Below are 6,594 nucleotides of genomic sequence, written 5' to 3' on the forward strand. Positions count from 1 at the left end.
GGCGCCCGGGGCAGAATTTTTTTTCCGCCCCCCCCCCATTATATAAACAACCACTGGAACTGTACCCTGCACCTCCCCCCCACACACACATGTTTTTATTTTAATTTTTCAAATTTTAATATTATTTTTTTTGAAACTTTCATTTTTTTACCGGTTGTTACGCCACTGGGCTGATACCAAGTCAAATTCAGGGACTTATACTGCTTGCATTTCAAGCTTAACTCCAGGATAAGGAGATAATGTCCTCATACAAGAGTCATGTGTGTTCTTATTAAATCTTGTGTATTTCTTCCAGATCTGTGCAGTAATCCAGTGTGAGACTTGGAGCTTCCTGTAATAAAGACCGCTCACTGCTGCTCTCTCTCCTTGTGCAGGGTGACTGGACTTGTCTCTGCCCCTCCTGTAGTTTTCTGCATGTAGTGGGTGGGGCCTGCTGGGTTCCTCCCACAGCTCTGCTTTCTGCACTGGCTATGGACAGCACAGTGATGTCACTATTACGTTTTATCATGTGATATCTGAGTTTGTGAAGGCACTTGGTGCTCACAAAATGGATTTGTATTATTTTTGGTGGTTAAAGAATATGATAAATAAGATTTTTGTTTACAGAGTTCAGTTTTAAAGTACAGCTCCAACTTTAAAAAAAACAAAACACTTTTTTTTTAGACCCCCCTGCAGAAAATAAATTAATAATCCCAATTTCTGTTTACCTTCTCTATTCTCTAGTGCTGTACCCGACTTGCTCCTTGGTCCAGTGACGGCGGCCCTGTCGGACTGAGCAACAATCCTCTCATTCTGCCCATTTTCTCTCTAGGGGGCGCGTCTTCACACAGGCTGAGCTTGCTCAAGGACTGAGTGGCCCTTGCACATCATTACATTGCTCAGTGCTTGGATGAATCTCCCCACCTCTCCGTTGCTAGAGGAAGCTGCTGTAACGAGACTGGGTAAAAGACTTCAGGAAGAAGATAATATGGGGATGGAGGGAAGCATGTGCAGTCCCATGTGTTTCCTCCTTGGTAGTTTCCCTTCTCTTTGCTGCTCTTCCTTTTAAATCCGTATCTCTTCTCATGCTGGGCAGAACTTCTTCTGTTTTGCAACAGACTGCCTTGTCTCTGGAATGGATACATGGTGTCTGTGGGCAGGTTCACAACCTGAGCCAGCACTACAGGAAGAGGCACTCAGCTGCAAAGGGAAGTTCTCCCCCAGCATGAGAAGAGATGCGGATTTAACAGGAAGAGCAGCAAAGAGAAGGGAAACAGCCATGGATTACAGTAAGGCACACATTACAATATTGGTTTATGTTAAAAAAAATCTGAGGGTTTAATGTCACTTTAACATTATTGCTATCACATAGGATGCCAACATGCCCCCCTATGTGATAACAGATACAGTGACAGGTCCTCTTTTTTGAGACATCAGGGGTCCATCAGAGCCCTAATGTCACCTAGGGACCCCAAAGAAGCTGATGAAACAGAAATCTCTCTTCTCTAGCTACAGCATCCGGAGAAATGACACACTGGAACCAGAAGTGTAATACACAATGCTTTCAGGTTCAGAGGGGGAGTCAGCTGCTTGGAAGTGTACTGATCTCCGTGCAGAGACCTGCCATGCCCATCCCGGGGCCGCACGGAGGACCGTGAAGCCCGGAATGGGGGAATGTGCACACTTCTTTAGCCTATATGTTGCCTCTATATATTCTATAGCTTTACAGCCGCCTAAGTTCTTGTATGTAAACAGTCATCGCCGACTAAAAATGTTCAGACTTTCACAAATGTCCACCCGCATTCTAAAGCGAGCCGTCTGGCTATTTAATTACAACGTATGGCCGGCAAGCGGTTAAACCATTTATAAAGTGCCTGGAGTTCCTTTGTCACTCCCAGCCAGGCAAGTAGCATTTTCAAAGGGAGGCCAGCAATGGCAGCCCCATGCGTCTCTCATGACTTTACGCACGGAGCACAGGAAGGGCAGTGCAAGCTCACACATCCAGTGTTGCAGCACGTTCTGCTATAATTAGTACGCGGGAATCACGCTGTTACAATGTTAATCCTAAATTTGCACCTCCAGAAGAAACACGGGGCTTTGCGAGCTTCCTCTCACGGCTCTGCTAATCTGTCGCTGGCAGCCGCGGGAGGGAAGTCATATTTCCAGTCCCCCAATCATGGGCTTAACTGTAATGGAGAAAGCAGCAAAACAAAGCAATTTAAAGCGGAACTCCAACGGCTTAAGAAAAACAAAAATAATTAAATCAGAACTCCGGGCAAACGGCGTAATACAAAGATGACACGCGTATATGGGAGTGGTTTTATGTTTCACGGTTTGTATTTCAGTCCATCCTTTTGGCTCCATTCACACATTCCTGATTGGCCGGGAAGCCAGCTGCATTCTCCCTCGTCACCTGCTGACGAGGGAGCATGAAGCCGACTTTCTAGCCTACCAGAAAGCCGGGGATGTGTAATAAAGAAGCCGGGCAGCGTGTAATGACTTGCTGCCCGGCTTCCTGATACCGGAAGCTCAAGTATCGGACTAGGCATCGGAGCATTTGGACGAGTATTAGTACCATCGGTATGGGTGCGTCCCTAAAAGTAAGAATCATTAAGCTTTTGTATTGTCAGAAAACGTAATGCTGTGTGTTGAAATTCACCTTTTACACAACCCGACATACAAATGCGCGATCATTAATACCTCGTTACGTCGTAATAAAAGGCATCTACACGGATCCAGAGCAGGCTTGTCTAATGATACCGGTTTTCCCTGGAGCACGCCATGTAAGCGCTGTGCATCACAATGGAGTTAATAATGGTTTTATAATATCCTGACATTACTCCCACCAAATGCCTCCTTGCTAAGGCTGACGTACGCCATTACACTGTGCATTAAAACCGCTTGAGGACTTTCTACATTAAAAAAAAGTCCCTAACTGCACACTAGAGCAGGTTTTCTGCTCGGCTTGCCTCAAATGATAGACATGCTTGTCCTTCAAGGCCTTCTCCAGGTTACAACACTCCTGAACCATATCCCTCTGCCCCTCTCTTCTCCACAGTGGTCCCTCTTTTGTTGGTCTGATGTATAGACTTCTGTTTAAAAAAAAATCTTTTTAAATAAGAATTGTGTTCTACTACACTAAGGGCCCATTCGCACCACGTCCAGATCATCTGCAGACCAGACAAGATTGTTTCCAGACCCAAAATGCATCGTAGTGTATCCCTATGCTATTTCTGGCCTCTGTTCACACCAGCGCAGTCAGTACCAGACCAGAAAAATACTGCATGTCTGGTCTGGAATGCACTGGAACTGCCGGCAGGTTCACACAATTTTCTGGACCAGTTCTGGTCTGGAAAATGGTGTGAACCTGCCCATAACCTTTTATCTCACAACAAGGAGAATCCCTCCCCCTCTCCTCACCACCGTAATGGGAGTTCTGTAGTCCAGCAGGGGAACAAACAGGGCTGGCAACACTACTTGGGATTTCAGTGCAGCAGATGCAGAGCTGTCTGCGTATTGGGAAGGAAGTTGGGAGCTCGCTGGATTTCTGGAAGATCAATAGGCACTTTTCTGTACTTTCAGTGGTTTAAAGAGAACACATAGGGAAATATGCATATTCTAGGGATGCATAAATACCATTTTTTCCAGACGGAGTACGAATACCGATCCTTTTCCTCAAGTACTCGCCAATACCAATTACCAATATAATTCTTTTTTTCTCTAAAAGCATACCGACTAATGATTTTAGGACTGCGGTGGCCTGGTCACAGCTGCGACCCAGGTAGTTCTGCCACTTACTCCAAGCTGTAGAAGGACTACAAATCTCCGCAATACACTATATAGCAATGCAGAATGGCACAGGCTATAGGGAACTACAAATCCCAGCAATACATTATACAGCAATGTAGAATGTCATCAGCTATAGAGGACTACAAATCTCCGCAATACACTATATAGCAATGCAGATTGGCACTGGCTATAGGGAACTACAAATCCCAGCAATACATTATACAGCAATGCAGAATAATGTAATCAGCGATAGAGGGCTACAAATCTCTGATGTCTCGGACTGAGGGTCTTAGGAGGAGGGTCACTGGAGGCGGAGATGTGTGGACAGAGGATGCACTGTAAACAGGCGCTATGTGGTTCCCCATAGGAGTGCCGTGAGGTCCCCAGCAGACGCGGGACCTAAGGCAGCCGAATCACTTTGAGAAAAATAACGTGCCATATCGCTTTTTAGTATCCAGGCATTTTCACGAGTCCTCGTGCCCACTATTGGCATGGATATTGGTATCAGTATCTGTGCACCCTTATCATATACTGCAGAGATATTTAACCTGTGCTTGAATGTAAATAGTCTTATCGTTGAGGGTTAAAGTTATGCATAGCGCTGCTTTCTGTGTATGTTCATAATATTCTATTCTGTGGGGTCATCCATGTCTGCGTATTACATACTACATGACCTGAATTGCTGAGATGTTTTTAATAATATTTGTACTTACTGTATAAGATTATTTTTCTTGAGCCATTGAGGGATTGTAGAATGGTCTATAAAATAAGATTTAGGCTGCCACCTGCAAAAGGTATGGACACTGGTAAAACAAAAAGGTTAGGCCAGCCCCCATTTAATCCAACAGTCATGCCTCAGTTTTGTGAGCAAGCAGTACATAAGGGCAAAATATACAGAGACTGGTGGGGCCTGCATCCCTAAATGGACCAAGAAAGATTTTACCGCAAGTACAAAAATCCTTTTTTTTTTTTTTATCGCACTTTAAGGGACCCGGCATTGTAGAATAGTTTGGTGTCTGGGAAGTCAGGAAGCCATTCAACTGAGTAGTGGACAAGCTACTAGAAAAAAATGTAAATGATATCCATGCTTGAAGAAGCCTCATCAATAACCACGTACCAATTAAAAAGACCCTGTGAAGGGAAGACATGAGGGTCAACTTGATGTTCCAGATCAGAAGTAACAAAGTTTAGTGGAAATTGATACCTGAAGGAGCCATGAGTGTCTACCAAAAATGGAGGACAACTACCTATTTTCGGGGTAGGTCTTATTTTCGGGGAAACAGGGTAGGCTTCAAGAATTACAGATAAGAAAAATATGAACTAAACAGTATAAGAAATGAAATAAGACCAGCAGGTGGTTAAATAAATGGAATATACGGAATGATCAGGTTTTTCATTAAATGGATTTCTTTTCTTCCCTGATGCCACATTGGACATATTCCAAGATGACAATATTAGGATTCATCAGGCTCAAATTGTGAGAGTAGTTCACGGAGCATGAGACCACAGAGCCTAGACCTTAACCTCATTGAGAATCTTTGAGCTAGGGATGCACCGATACCGATATTTCGGTATCCAGTACGAGTACCAATATTTTTTTATTCAGTACTTGCCGATACCGATAGTCCCATTAAGGAAGCCAGGCGGCCTGTAATGACTCGCTTCCTGATTAGCCGGGGAGCTGTCCCTATGCTTCTCGGGCAGAGAGTCATTACAAAAGTGACGAAGGAGCATGAAGTCGGCTTCACGGCCATTCGGGAAGCCGGGCAGCGTGTAATGACTCGCTGCCCGGCTTCCTGATACTGGAAGTATCGGGCTAGACATCGGAGCATTTGGGCGAGTACGAGTACTTGCCTAAATATTCGGCACCGATGCTAGTATCAGTGCATCCCTACTTTTAGATGTGCTGAAGAAGGCTTTACGGAGTGGTCAGACTCTCCCATCATCACTACAAAGGTCTTGGTGAAAAATGAATGCAACTCTCGATGGCAATATACAGTATGTTGTGACATTGTATAAACTTAGCAAAATTATGTCATGACAAATGTGTGCCGTGATTTTAAAGCTAAAGGCTGTCCAATTAAATATTAGTGTGTGTGACTTCTTTTGGACAGGCAGTGTCTGTATATAGTAAATAAGTAGGAGAATATTAGTTCCAGGGAATTATTATATGAGTAGTGAGTAGAATCCACCATTGGGGTTAAACAGCTAGCTGTTGACAGCTGAGGCTGTTGGTTACATGAACCTACCAAGGGAAAGGGCTGTGCTATAAGGACTGTTGGCAGGTAAGGAAAATAAATAGGATTGTTCCTTCATTGAAGGACTACTAATGTAAAAAGAGACCAAATTAAACCAAGGGAAGGTCAGCATAAATATTTCCAATTCTGCAAAAAGTGTTTGAGTATCCCATAGTTTCCTGAAGAGGACAATTGGATGGAACGTGCTGCACCCAAATTAAGTATAATGTATAGTAGCCTGATGCAGGAACTAGGGCAGTTTCTGGACAGAAGAAAGTGTCTTGGCAATACTGGCAAAAGAGACTTGGAATACAAAAAAAGCTATAAAAGGACAATATAGATATAAATACAGCATGTTCCAGAAAGGTAAAAGGGGAGAATCTGGCATCAAAACTTTTAGGATACAACTAAAAGTGATCCAGTAAAACGGCTTACCACATAAAAGTGTGGAAGAGGCTTGTGCAGAGGGATAAGCAGAAGAAACCGAGTTTTATGGCCTTGAGATCTGCCATCTGAATGTGAAAGTGACTTTGGGTCTATGAGGAGCTTCTGTAGGAGAAGAGGTAGTAAATGGTGTCCAAACTCTTAG

Source organism: Nanorana parkeri, unplaced genomic scaffold, assembly GCF_000935625.1.
Source record: "Nanorana parkeri isolate BGI_ZX_2015 unplaced genomic scaffold, ASM93562v1 scaffold1047, whole genome shotgun sequence".
Taxonomy (NCBI): domain Eukaryota; kingdom Metazoa; phylum Chordata; class Amphibia; order Anura; family Dicroglossidae; genus Nanorana; species Nanorana parkeri.